Source organism: Penaeus monodon, unplaced genomic scaffold, assembly GCF_015228065.2.
Source record: "Penaeus monodon isolate SGIC_2016 unplaced genomic scaffold, NSTDA_Pmon_1 PmonScaffold_614, whole genome shotgun sequence".
Taxonomy (NCBI): domain Eukaryota; kingdom Metazoa; phylum Arthropoda; class Malacostraca; order Decapoda; family Penaeidae; genus Penaeus; species Penaeus monodon.
The window spans coordinates 48,063-61,615 of NW_023661151.1; the positions used below are offsets into that span (position 1 = coordinate 48,063).

The 13,553-nt window shown below is 35.8% G+C and overlaps 3 non-coding genes and 2 pseudogenes across 3 annotated transcripts; 2 read left to right on the forward strand and 3 right to left on the reverse strand.

The window, feature by feature from the left end:
• Positions 1-6,515: 6,515 nt before the first annotated feature.
• On the reverse strand, positions 6,516-6,678 carry LOC119571417. The gene has a single exon (XR_005228596.1). It is a non-coding gene; the product is annotated as a U1 spliceosomal RNA (small nuclear RNA).
• A 2,289-nt stretch (positions 6,679-8,967) lies between these two features.
• LOC119571411 lies at positions 8,968-9,166 on the reverse strand. Its single transcript, XR_005228595.1, has one exon. It is a non-coding gene; the product is annotated as a small nucleolar RNA U3 (small nucleolar RNA).
• Positions 9,167-10,128: 962 nt separating this feature from the next.
• Positions 10,129-10,233, forward strand: LOC119571412 (annotated as a pseudogene).
• A 1,044-nt stretch (positions 10,234-11,277) lies between these two features.
• LOC119571408 lies at positions 11,278-11,428 on the reverse strand (annotated as a pseudogene).
• A 1,112-nt stretch (positions 11,429-12,540) lies between these two features.
• Positions 12,541-12,727, forward strand: LOC119571410. The gene has a single exon (XR_005228594.1). It is a non-coding gene; the product is annotated as a U2 spliceosomal RNA (small nuclear RNA).
• The last annotated feature ends 826 nt before the right edge of the window (positions 12,728-13,553 follow it).

The following is a 13,553-nucleotide window of genomic DNA, read 5'->3' on the forward strand; positions in this document are numbered from 1 at the left end:
TTACCAATTACCCCGGGGGAAGGGGGGGCCCTGCTGGGGCTCTTGGGGCGCCTTTTCTCCACTAAAATTTTTCCTTCCCCACTTCCCCGGCCCTAGAGACCCTTGGGCTCCCAATTCCTGGGGGGGGCCCCGGTTCCCGTCCTTCGATAGGCGTTCGGCTAAGGAGGCCCCCAAAACCGATTTGGGGAAATGGAAAAAACCAACCAGTTACTGGGGGGTAGAGGCGAAATAGATTTACTCTCCTTACTATTCTTTGGGATACCCAATTAAATTTTCAATTCCCCGGAAGTTTTTTGAAAGGGGGTCGCCCCCGGGTCGACCCCCAAAAATGAATACTGGAACCCCTTTCTCTCAAAAGGGCAAAATTAAATTTTTACAAAATACCGAACAAGGCCCCCCCCCAAAAGAAAAAACAAAACCATTTTCAAAATCCCCACAAAAAGGTTCGGAAGGTAAATCTTAATAAAAATCCTTTTGGGGAAAATTTAATAAAAAAAGGGCCCTTGTGGGTCAATGGGGGGTTTTTATTTTGTCAAAAAAAATTTGCAAAACCTTGTTAAAGTAAATTAAACCCCCAATTTTAAAATATAAGCTGGAAAATATATTTGAAAAAGAAATATTCATTCCCAAAATACCAAATATTTTACAGGGATTTGGGGCGGGAAAAATGTTTTTGAGTAATAAGGGGACCCAAAAGTAGTGGGGCCTTTTATTTGTGCCAAGAGGTGGGAAAGTAACAAAACACTTTTTTTTTTTACCTTACTTTGTAAAATTCCGAATATGGTCAATGTGGGTTATATCCAAACCCAATGCTTGTAAACGATGAAAATGGAAACTCATTAAGATGTCTGAGTGATCAAAAATTTTATGGAAAAAATGGCGACCCAAAAATTAAGTATAAATTTCCAAATTCCATTTTGGAGTCCCCATCACAGGATTGCGGGTGTACTTGGAGAAGAAACCGAGTTTTTTACATATTTTTAAAAATTTTAATTAGGTTATTTAGCTAAAAAAAGTAAAGTTTGCCACAAACCATATTTATCAGCATAAAAAACCCCCCCTTTTTAAGAATGAGAAAAAGTGAGCAAGGATAAAAAAAATTGTAAATTAAAAACCGAAAGAATTAAATTTAAAGTTATAAAATAAAATTTGGGTTAAAAAGGGATGCAAAACCCACCCAAAATAAAGGGAGAATACAAAACAATCCACCCAAATTCCCGTCCGGCTACTCCTGGGGGGATTTCGGCCCGGTTTCCGTGAGAAACAGTGAACTGTAGTCTCCCCTCACAGGAGGTGAACTGGGGCTTTGTTCCCCAAAAAAAAACCCCGAGAAGGTCCCCAAAAAGGGGGGGGGGGTTCCCCCAAAAAAAGAAAAAAAACGGTGGAAAGGAATTCCCCAAACCCCAAAAAAATTTTGGGGCCCCCAAAAAATAATTCAAGTTGACAAGTAAAGCCCTTTAAAAATTTTTTCCTACTCCGTTTTGTTTAAAATTTAACACATGCTTAAAAACGGGTTTTTTTGCTGAAACTACCTTTATGTCAAATTAAGGGGGGGGGAGGGGATCCCATTACATCCCCCAAAGTTTTTACAGAAATGACTTTTTGATTCCAAAACTTTGGAGTTTGCGAGCAAAGTAAAAATTTAAAACACACTCATTTTTCCAAAGCCCCCCGAGCGGGCCCCTTGTGGCTTTTGTTTCGGAAAAGTCTCCAAAAAAAAAGTAATTTTTACGTTTTTTGTCACAAGTTTGGGTTTTTGCGGGTGGTGGTAGAGTAGCAATAGAAGGCTTTTTGTTTTTCTAGTCCTTCAATGAGGGGTACCCGACCGGGGTGGGCGATATCTAATTTTGGTTTTTTGACTATCACGGGTCTCTTCTCAAAGCCCCAAAGGCCTGTGGAAAACCCATTGACGACTCGGGGGAAGCGATATCTTCCCTTTTTGATTAAATATTATGGACACATTTGAAAACCCCTTCGCCCCAAAATTAACGTAAAACGAGCAGAGGGTCCCCTTAAAAGGGGCGTCAAGCTCAAAACTTGTTGGAAAACCATTGATGATAAAGTAAACATTTTAAAAAAATTTCGATTTAGAAGCGCATTGCTATCCTTTCCTAAATTTCGCGATAGCGTAAGCAAGAGTTCCTGATGGACCCAATTGCCGCAGGGCGCTGTGCCGACGCAAAAAGCCTACGGGCTTTCAAAAAAACATCAAATAGAATTTTTGAAATTAAAAAACAAGCAGACTAGGGCTCGTAATAATAAGAAAAGAAAAAAGAGATCCTGGGGGAGTTTTGTCTTACAAAAACGAAACACCAAAAATCAGAGGTTTGGTCCATATTAAAAATAAAATAAAAAAAACATCTATAAAAAATCAATAACTCATTAAAGAGGGCACTTTTTTCGATTCACCTAGAGCCCCTTGCAAAGCACTCGCCGGAGTTCTCTAAACAAGCACTCAGTAATTACCATCCCCCTTCCGCCATAAAGGAAGGGTGAGGAAAACCAATTCCTTTCCCAAAGGAGATGATTTTGTTTTAAAATAAAGTTTTCAAGGGGATAGTTTGCCCGGGCCCCTAGAACCCGTAGGGAACCCCCAGGCCCCGATGAATTCGATATGAGATGAGAAGCATTTTAATCATGATGAATGATTAAGGCTAGAAGTGTAAAATGAAATTTTGGAAAAGCCCACTTTTCCAAACTCATGGCACTTTCCCCACATCTTTCCCTATTAAAAGGGGGGTAACCCAGACTTGCCATCTCCTACCCCCCAATTGCTTTTGACAAGGTTTATGAAAGGGGCAGGGAAACGAATTGTTAACAGAGGCTATTGCATTTTTTAATTCCCGTAATTTACTAGTTTACGAGCCCGTGCGGCTTCCCCAAGGGCGCCAAACTCTCGTGCTAGTAAAAGGGGGCAGTAAATTTTAAAAGGCCATTGCCAAAAAAGAATTTTTTTTTTCATATTTTTAGATATAAAAAAAACCTACGCATGACAGGCGTATGGCCCACTCAGAAACTTTATTCTTTTGGATAGTGGAACTACCTTGTTTTTTTCAAAATTTCTTTTGACGAACTTTTCTGTCAATTTTTTTCCCACAATGTCACTTTTTTGGACATTTTTGTCAGGGGAAACGGGGGGCCCACAAAGGAAATGTCTTGTCAAAAATTTTTTCTATGTGACAATGAATTTTCCAGCTCCTCCCGGAACTTAAATCTCACTTTGATGATTGTGTTATGGCACCCAGCAAAATGCAGAATTTCAGAAAACGTTTCAACTGGGCCCGGATATGATTTATAACTGGGGCCCCAGTGGGGTTTTAAGTTTTCCCTTTGAAAAAGTTTGGGTAAAATTTTTACGTAGGGGAAAACCGAACATCAGGGGAAAACTAGACAAAAACCCAAAAACCCATTCAAAATTCGCTAATTTTTTGGTCACATTTTGAAGTAACTAAATTTGGGAAAACCCCATTTTGGCAGTTAAAGAAAAAATGTCAAAGAGCACTAAATTTTTTAAAATGCTTTTGGGATAAATGGGGAGCTGATGACAGTTTTCTAATGGTAAAAAAAACCTGATTTGGTTAAAGTAGATTTTGGCAATCGTGATGGTTTTGGCACGAGAACAAGTTTTAAAGGGTTTGGGTGCTGTCAAAGCCTGTTTTCGTGTGTGTTTGGGCCCTGAAGTGCCTCGGATCGAGCGTTTTGGGTGGAGTCAGGGGTACCTCCCCCCGATAGACGCGGTCTTTACCTTTAGCTATGCCGCAAAGGTGGCTCGATCCGAGCCACCCTAAGGCAATAGTGGGATTAGGCCCTTTTCCAGACCCCGACCTCGTCGAGAAAATCGGTAAGATCTCTCTACCACGATACCCGGTTCTTTAAAAAGCCATGGGGAAAATCCCAATTTTTCCATATGGAAACTGGCTTCCTCGCTAGGGCCCTGGGCGGAGGTGGGGGTACCCAGAGGTTCGGGGAGATCCCTTTTTTAACATCTCCCCTTTTTTTATATATAACCGACGGGTCCAAGACAAGAGGGGGTGGGGGCGGGTGTATGGTCGATGAATGGAAAAAAAGTTCAGACGCCGAAAACTCATCGTCTTTCTTTCGAACTTTTTTCCATTTATAAAACCCTTTTTTTGCATATCGAGCCCCCGATGAATATTTTTTTTGATTCATTTTTCACTTTAAAACCTTAAAAACTTTTTAAAACCCCCAAAAAAGAACTTTGGAATATCATTGTAAGCACATGGTGCCAATAAATCAAAACAATAGGGTCCGGCCATTGGTTTTCCAGCAATAAGGCTGAAAATTTGCGGGTCCTGTGTTGGGCCCTTTGCTAGCGTACAGATCTCAGGGGTTTGTGTCCTTATAAAAACAAAAAAAATTTCCCGGGGCAAAGGAGGCCAGCTCCCCCTCAAAGCAAAATCAACCCTACAAAGAACCGTGGGGACAGCCAACGAAAAAAAAGAAGGAGGGGGTGGTGTTTTCCCCCCCTTAGGGGCAAGCCAAAGATTTTACCACCTACCCCCACTAGAAAAGAATTTCCCCCCCACGGTGCCCCAATGTAAACCCAAACCCTTTCCATCAAAACCCTACCCCATAACCGAATAGATACCAAAAAATAGCAAAAATGAAAAATTTTTTCCAAAAAAAATAAAAACTTTCTTAGCAAACAAATATAGATGATGAGAGAATCACAAAAGAACCTTTTTTAAGGGACAAAAAATTTATGACCTTATAAATGACAGAAAAAATAGGATCCATTGGGTTAAAACCTTGGCCAATGCCGTGGTTGATAGCCAAAAATCAAAAAAAAAAAAAAAAAAAAAAAAAAAAAAAAATAATAATTATAGTGACATTAGTAATTATATGAGAAAAGTAAACAAAAGGTTAGGGAGGGGATAATAATTTAAAAAATAATGTGTACCTTTTTGATTTTTAAAACTTTTCATGTGGCTAATTCCGGGAAATTTTAAATTTTCTTATTGGTGAACCGTTTGTTGGAATTCACCTTTTTAAGGGCAGGTAGTTGGGCTCCCTTCACACCCTCACAGTAGAATGTAAAGGCAAAGAATTTTTTGCAAAACAAAAAATACATTCCATTTAAAGAGATGAAGAACGATAGAAAGTGTTTTAAAGTTCATTACCCCCGCCCGATATACCCCGTTGAAACCGCTTTTCGTCCCAAAAGCGAAATTAAACAAAGTTGGGGTCTGGTCAGTACTTGGAGGGGGGGACCGCTTTGGGAAAACCGTGCTGTTGGCATTTATTATATTGCAAAGTGTTTTTACAATTTTAGAAACATACCAGCTATTTTTATTAAATAAAAAAAACACTTTAAATTTTCTTTAGTCCCCTAGAAATTTTCAGTAAAAATCATCACCCCCGGGGAGAGGGAAAAAGGATAACAGAAAACGAAAAGGAAATCCCCAAAAGGGGAAAAAAATAAAAGCAAATTTTGTATTTAAACTTAATTTTTTTGATACTAAAAAAGATTCCCGGCAGTTCAAAGGGAATAATTTTAAATTAAAATTTTTTAGAATAACATAAAGTAATGATATTACAAAAAAAATAGTTAAAAAATTTTTGTAATAAAGAAGTCTTTAAAAAGAGGAAAAAAAAAAAGAAAAACATTTAAATTTATCAAAAAGTTTTTCCAAATTTGAAGTTTTGGGCCAAAAATTAAAAAAAAGGCTTGTCGCTGGATGCTTGAACCCGTGAGCCCAATGAAAAAGAAATGTAATTCCATAACAACAAAATGCCAATTCAAACGCCCAAGACAGTAAATATTCGGGTTTGGGGTCGCCTGGGACACCGACGTTCTTTTTAGGAGATAGCCTGAAAACAGTAAATTATAATTTAACAAGAACAAACAAAGTACAACACATTGGTCTGTCTCAGCCTAGATAAAGCGACATAGAAAAATTTTGAAAAAACACAAGAAATTGCATAGTAAGGGAGTGACAGTTAGATTTTTAAAAAACATGTCTACGACATTGATACACAATAATCAAAGTCTTCCCTGTCTATAATTGGTTTTGTTATAATTGTCGTTTGGATCACCATTATCGTAATTACTGATATAATTAAGCTGGCCATGATCACGATTATTTCCATATTTATTAATCTAATTAATAATTCACAATTAGCATATTTTTTGATAGGATTACAATTTCTGCCATTATTTTTTATTACAATCATAATGATAATGTGATAGCAGCAATATCCATATGCTAAAAAATACTAATAATGGTGATGATAATGATAAATAACTAATAATCATGATACAAATAAAACAATTAATAATAATGGCAATACCAACAAAAATAGCAGCACCAGTGCAGACTACCATGCTATTGAAATGAGATTTCCTTCTGCATTTCGATACTTTAAAACATTTACGAAATACAGAAATATCCTCGAACGGGTCATCTGGTTGACAAACTAACGAAATATATGCAATCAAAAACATTAAAGACCTGAGGACCTAGAACACTTTTCTGTAAAAATGACATCTTATAAGGGGGATAGCGCGAACGCAGTCCCCCACTAACAAAAATTGCGCACTCGAGTTAACCACATTTGGGTTAATCGCAGGGGTCAGCACCACCGGAGTGCAATGGTGAGCCTCGCCCTGGGAGAACCGCCTTCGTGATCACGGTATCTCCTGTGCCAGGTAAGTATGCTTAACCGACCCACGCGCCAACCCACTCTCACCCATACTGAAAACCCTACGCGCTCTACAACACTTTATACAAATATGTACTTTGACTTTAGTTTTCTCAAGATACTCCTAGTAAATCACACTTATAATTATATTTTGAAACTATGGTTAGAAACAGAAGCGTTCACTTGCAAGGCATTAAATTGAAACTATCCATTACATATCGTAGAATAAAAAGATTTTTGTGGTATTCATTTCATACTAAACGACTTTTTAGCATCTCCGAAAAACATTTTTTAGCAATTTTCGTAAATATACATGTGTGTGCTCCCACATACACAAAACATATATCATCAAATCCATCCATACACCCATTAATACAGGTGGATGGATATACATGTTCGATAAATGTAATTTTCAGATGTTTTAAAATGTACACTGTTATACACCATTCAAATTTTAATTATATTCCCCCTTCGTAATATCTCAGGGTTTGTATGGTCAAATTTACTTCAATGTTTTATGGCTTTTTTTTCCAAAAAGAAAACGTTTTTTTTTTTTTTTTTTGGGTATACTTGCGTAAAATTCAGTGAACTTTTAAACTATTATGCAAAATTACATATGTACACAAAAACTTTATATATTAATATATATAAAATATATATATATATATATATATATATAATATTTTTATATATATTATATATTATATATATTTATTATATATACATATATATACACAGTATTTTTAGCATGTGCATCACTATAAGTGCGGCGTGCATAATTATGGGGAAACATGGGGAAAGCAATTTATATATATATAATATATATACCTTATATAGACCTGCATGCGGTGAGTGTGCGCTTATTAGTACGGGCGTGCGTGTGTATGTGTTAATAAAGAGGTTCTATGGAAGCTGGTTGAGAAACAAAAGGTATTTGCTCACATGTAATTTGAAGTCCGATAAATTATAAAATGCTTAAAATCCCAACAACAGGTAATAGACCCTCCAAAACCCGATCCACTCAATCCGACGATTTAATCAGAACTTTGTAAAACGTTTATGATTATATTATGTCCCTGATGCACTATTTCTGAAAAAAATGAACAAATGTCAAACCGGTCTCTAGTACCTACTTATAATAAAGATATATACTAATGAATTTTATGAACTCTTGTTTTAAAAGGTATATTATCAATACTATTAAAGATCAACTTAGGCATCTGTAAATAACAGATATCTTTTCTCCCCTGCGACACCTAATTTTATCTACAGTGCAGTGCAATATAGAAAACATATATCAAACACATTTTTATATGGAAAATGTACATAAAAGGACATGTACCCTTTTTTGCCCACAAAACACCAAAACCATAATTACAATAGTTTTCATAGAAATTAAATGTAATTGGTCCAATCTCTTGAGGAAGATATCAAGTAACTATGTAATTATACGCTCCTCTTTCAATAGCTAGTATTGAAAAGGCTTCCACAAACGGGTGACGCTTTACAGATTTGTTTCTTCATTCCAGAGATCGGTGCAGTAATACAGTTCAACTTGGACAATATGTAAACATATTGTGAAGTAACATCATTTTCTTCTAAAAGCATGCGATATTAAAATGAAGTCTGAGAATTGGAAATTTACTTGGGTCTTCCTTTACCTTAGCAGTGGATCGGAGTTATCGTAATCCCTAAAGGATTGATTTACAGAACTGGTCTGGGAAATATTAATGATGAAATGTGTGAAATAGTTGACGATTTGGTAATCAATAATGTTACTATCACCTTAAACTCGAAGTGCGTGAAAGGCCTGCATGCCTTCTCATTCCATGAGACATCTATGCCTCTACAAACTTTTAAGTGCACAAGATGAAGTAACGCAGTAATGGATTTTATATAGAAATAGAAATACCATCCATGACGAAGACTCAAGTATACTCTGCGAATTACACAACACAACTCTTGAGGGTAATTACTATTTGAAATAGTAAGAACACTAACAGTGGTTGTGGCAGTGGCATTCTGATAATGGCATCAATAGTTTGGGAAAGCATAATTATGATATTTAAAGTCTGCCTGTACTGGTAAATATAATAGTATCGAAAAAATAAAGAAATTGGTTTAAACATTCGAAATCATGGAAAATATTTTCAGTAATTAAAGGGAGAGAAAACTTTTGTTACAGGCACTCGGTTTTGGAATTTGAATTTGTCGTAGCAGAGAGATCAATTAATTTATATATTGGATGTTTTTCTCCTTGTAGGAGTCTTCAAAAGTTCAAGATCTTCTTGTGGACTGATATCAACCACTCAGCCTGTGTGATCCTCCTCTCAACATCGGTAAACCGAGTCAGAACGGTCATCAACTCTCAAGCAACACTTGACAGCCGCTTCCCCCTCAGAGGATTACACTAACAGTCCTCATCGTGGTTGAATATATTCCGAGAATCTTGGCGAGAAACCCGGCAATCGCCTATAGAATGATCCTTTTAAAGTATGATCATATTTTTTCCATTTCAAAAATTCACTCACGCCTTTTATAAGATTTCTTTAGACACGGATTTTCCCCCTTCTATTTTAGCATCCCAAAAGTTTTAATTTGGGGACATATTTTCCCCCTTTAAAAAATTTTTAATTTCTAACCTTTTGATAAAATGGACACACAAAAATAGGGGGAACTTAATGCATATTTATACATATTTTAAAACAAAAAAACTTTTAAACTTCAAAACGGGGGCACGGGCTATCTAAACTATAGAAAGGATATATCTTTCATATTACCTGTTCCAATGCATATCCAAATAAAAATAACGTGAATTACTAGGTACTAGGATAATTTAAAAAGGGGAAAAAAAAATTAAAGATTCTTTAAAAACGTTATCCGAGGTTAAATTTCAATTTTTAATCATATGTTGGTATATGTATACGTACTATGGGGGCGTATTTTTGCCTATTTAAAAATATTTTCATTTTTAATTTATTGTGAAAAAATCACAAAAAAATAGAGGGGGAAAAATGCATATACTATACAGTTAAAAAAAAATAAGACCTTTTTTCTTTCCCAAAAAAAAGTGGCCAAAGACTATACTAAACTTTTAACACTGAATGAATTTTTTATGTACCCTTTTCCCAAAGCATTACAGGAAAAACCAGGGGCACATTTTCTACGTATAGGATAACTAAATGGAATCAAAAAGGTTTATGACTTTAAAAGTTATCTCGTGGGTTTGATTTAAAGGAAAAAACTTCCTCTTATGTGGTTTCAATTTCAAATTTTTAAAATCAGCATATTAAAACCCCTGGCTTTTAAAACTTATTAACGTAGATATGATACACATTTTTCTTTTGTGTGGTAATCCCCATAGTAAAATAACAAAAGGTTTCTTTTAAGATATCCTTTTTTTCCTTTACCACGCTCTACGTTCTTTAGTTCCTTTGTTGATTCCTTTTAATTTTGTATATCTTTAAATCGGGGTTTTCCTTTAAAAGCAAAATCTTTCGCCTTTTATAAAGATTCCGGGAGGGAAAAAACTCAAAGATCTTTCTCAATTTTTCTAAGCCACCGGGGGTTCAAATCAAAATAAAAACCCGTAAACATATAATTCACTGTAGTAATTTGTAGTAAGGAGAATGTCTAAATGTACAATTTGTTTTGTGATAATAATATTTCAACTTTCCATTCGGCTAAAAATAAATTTTTTTTCCTTTATATATATACATCATTCCATTAAAAAACGTAACATTTTGGGTTGGAGCTAATTTATTTTAAGTTTCTAATTTTTTGTTTTAAACTTTGCTATTCTCCAATTTTTATCTACTTTGGGGGGGAAAGGGGTTACCTTGTATACAAAAAAAAATAAGTGCCTAAAATATCTTGGTCCGAAAAAGGCCTACTACATTAAACGTAGTGGACCACTGTATAAAAATTTTACATTTTTCCCCACCAGTCACCGTGATAAACTCCATAAAATATTTCTGTACTTTTATATTGGGAAAAATTAAATCTCTGTGAACATAACATTCATTATCAAAAATTTGTAAAGAATTTTTTCCACGCTAATCCCACGGAAAAACGTTCATCCCAAAAGAAAGGGATGGAAACAGGACAACTAAGTGTATACAAAATGCCCCTTCTATATAGCAGAAATTGTGTAAAAAATCGAATTTATAATTCAAAATAAATTTATTTCTATTTTCAAAATTTTTTTTACGAAACAAAATTTAGGTTAATAGACAAAATTTTCGCATTCTGAGTTATCTCAAAAAAGGTAAAAAACTTTAAAAAAATGTAAAGGACATTTTTCCAAAACCAAGGACCTAATTAAAAAATATGTAAAATTTCCTTTCCTACCTTTTCTATGGCATTGAAAGGGATGCTCCTGTTTTGGACCCCTAATCATTCAAATATTCTGTAGCCAATCCCAAAAATGAATCAATATTTTTTATGAAAAGTTGCAAAATATTTCCCCGTATAAATGGGAAATTTGCCGGGATTTTTCTTCTCGTTTCAAATGAACCCCCGGGGATATATAAAACGAAAATTTAAGAGTTTTTAACGACCCAAGAATTTTGGGCCTCCGAAAAATTTTTAAAGGGTTGGGTTTTTTGGAATTACTGGGGGAAGCGCAACGCAGCCCCCCGCTAACAAAATTGCGCACTCGATTTTAACCATTGGGGTAATCGCGGGGTCAGCCCACCGGGGCAAGGTGAGCCTCTTTGGGGAGAACCGCCTTCGTGTCACGGTATCTCCTGTGCCAGGTAAGATGCTCTCCTAACCCCGGGGCCGACCCCGCCTCAACCCGGAACCCCCGCGCTTTACAACACTTAACAAAAACCAAGTTAGACTTTTTTTTTTCCCCAAGACCTTTTAGGAAGGACACTTAGGGTTTTTTCCAAAAAAGTATCGTGAACAAAAAGGTCAATTGATATTCTTTAATGTTAATTTTCCATCATACCGAAATTTAATATAAGAAACTTTTTTTACCCAACTTCTATTATTCACTTTTCATTTCCCTAATTTTAGGCAATTTTCAATGTTATTAATTATATGAAAATCCCAAACCCTCGCATTATAATGTCCCATCAAGGCACCCTAAAAAAAGATGGAACAAAACTACGAAAATGGTCGTATAAATGCAATATTAAACCGATTTGAATCCCACTCAGGGATATGCATTTTAAAATCTAGTTACATTACGCAAAACTAATATCAAATGGAAAATAATGGTCAGAGTTCCCAATACTATATATTTATATATATTATATATATAATATATATATATATATATTTTATATATATATATATGGAAAATAAACGAAAGAAAATGAACCCGTTTACTTTTACGCAAAAACTTATACATGTACATTTTCCCTGCATATGCAAATACAGAATATGAACGAAAGTATTCGTCTGTGTGCGCGTACTTTTTTACGTGCAAGTATGCATTGCATGAAACGTGCTTTGTGGACGCGTGTCAAAGTGTGGGGGTATATACAAGGTCCAAAATTCATTAGAAATAGCCCTTTGGGGCATAGAGTGTATGCAGGCTGTGTCTGTGGGTGTGAAAGTGGGCCGTGATGAATGTGTTTGTATACGCGCGTGCGTATATTTTAATAAAGATGTTTTGTGATAGTGGTCAAGACGCTAAAGTATTTCCCCATATGTACTTTCTTTGAAGTCCGATGAAGTTATCCAACGTTGTCAACCCCAGCAACAGTTTTCAATACAGAAAATTTCTATACAGGAACATTCTATAACCCAATCAAATTTTTAATAACTCCAACGTCATGTCGTTTACACCCTTTTACCTATACAGAGCATCACAAGCAAGTCCTCAAAAACCCTTTTTCTTGGACACTTACACAACCATGTTTCGCTATCGCTTCTCGGCCTTTTGGCTAGATCAAAGTGTAGTATCTGTTTTTATCAGCTTAATATCTGATACGATCCCATGTGGGATCTACGATATTAAATGATTTTTTGGAAAATGGCGAAGTGCTAGGGCTTGCTCCACCTTTGCCGCGGATCGGCCCGTATGCAGTACCTCCGGATTGGTCCACTCCCCCCGGGGAGGATACAACAATTATATTTTTCTTGTACGCAGTTACAAAATTTCAAATTAGCTCCTCTCTATCAGCTGGGATTACCTAGCTTCAAGAGACTAGTTGACGCTTAACGGTTTAAATTCAATCGCTGTCGAAGATTGCCTCAGTAATGCAGTTTAGCTAGAAAGTTACAACACTTTCTGCAAATAAAACACGAAATTAAAAGGATTTCTGAGAAATGGCCAATTATTGCAGTACCCCCTAAATTCATCCAATCTTCGGGAACATATTAACTAATAAAACATATCAACTAATTGAATTGATCATATATTTTCAAAGGTAAAGGGTACGATCCATTCAGCTACATGTAAAAGACCATAGCCTTCCCACTCCATGTGATACCTCTTTAGTAACTTTATGGTATGCGAAACTATAATCGTAACTATGAAACATTATCTTGATTGCCCTTTCATTCACGGCTTTTGGCGTTACGTCACATGAATTTTAAAAAGGGAGTGCAGGAACTCGAGTATAATAATTATACTCAGGGCAGTACTAAAAATGATGGCATCCAAAGTAGACAAATCAATTATAACTACATCTAATAGTTTACTTGTAATAGTAAGCAAAAATTATCTACATTTACGAACAAATTACTCGCTTAATACTCTAATAACAAGTGTTGACACTTCAGTTTACTAGCAACCGTGAAATTGTATTTTTTGTTCCCCGTATCATCAGGGAATCTCAAAGTTAAAATACTTCTTGCGATTGAATTCAACCACAGCTGTGATCCACTCTGAAATCGGTAACCGAGTCAAACGGTCATCATACTCTCAAGCCCCC